This window comes from Petaurus breviceps, unplaced genomic scaffold, assembly GCF_028583685.1.
Source record: "Petaurus breviceps papuanus isolate PSGF00001 unplaced genomic scaffold, PetGlider_PUasm1.0 225, whole genome shotgun sequence".
Lineage (NCBI taxonomy): Eukaryota > Metazoa > Chordata > Mammalia > Diprotodontia > Petauridae > Petaurus > Petaurus breviceps.
Window position 1 is genome coordinate 21,360,684 of NW_027185889.1, and position 1,087 is coordinate 21,361,770.

A 1,087-nucleotide genomic window follows, 5' to 3' on the forward strand; every position below is an offset into this window, starting at 1 on the left:
ACATTTCTATTCCCTTCAACTATTCTCATAATGAGAAAAGTTTCATAAGTTACAATTATTATTTTTCCATGCAGGAATATAAATAGTTCAACTTTGATAAGTTCCTTATGATTTCTTTTCCATGTTTACCTTTTCATGCTTCTATTGCTTCTTGTATATGTATGTCAAATTTTCTATTCAACTCTGGCTTTTTCATCAAGAATGCTTGAAAGTCCTCTATTCCACTGAATGACCATATTTTCCCCTGAAACATGATACTCAGTTTTGCTGGGTAGGTGATTCTTGGGTTTAATCCCAGCTCCTTTGACCTCTGGAATATCATATTCCAAGCCCTTTGATCCCTCAGTGTAGAAGCTGCCAGATCCTGTGTTATTCTGATGGTGTTTCCACAATATTTAAATTGCTCCTTCTTGGCTGCTTGTAATATTTTCTCCTTGATCTGCAAATTCCAGAACCTGGCTATAATATTCCTAGGAGTTTTCTTTTGGGGATCTTTTTCAGGAGGTGATCAGTGATTTCTTTCAACCTCTATTTCACCCTCTGGTTCTAAAACATCAGGGCAATTTTCCTTGAGAATTTCTTGAAGGATGATTTCTAGGTTCTTTTTTTTATCATGACTTTCAGGTAGCCCAGTCATTTTAAAATTATCTCTCCTGGATCTATTTTCCAGGTCAGTGGTTTTTCCAATGAGATATTTTACATTGCCTTCTATTTTTTTTATTTGTTTGGATCTGTTTAAGAGTATCTTGATTTCTCATAAAGTCACTAGCTTCCATTTGCTCCAATCTAATTCTGAAGGAATGTTTCTCTTCAGTGCGCTTTTGAGATTCTTTTTTCCATATGGCAAAATTGGCTTTTTAAGGCATTCTTCTCCTCATGGGCTTTTTGAGCCTCCTTTGCCATTTGAGTTAGTCTATTTTTTAAGGTGCTATTTTCTTCAGTCATGTTGTTGACTCTCATTTCATAATTTTCTTGCCTCATTCTCATTTCTCTTCCCAATTTTTCCTCCACTTCTCTTATTTGGCTTTCTAAATCCTTTTTTCAGCTCCTCTCTGGCCTGTAACCAGATCATATTTTTCTTGGAAGC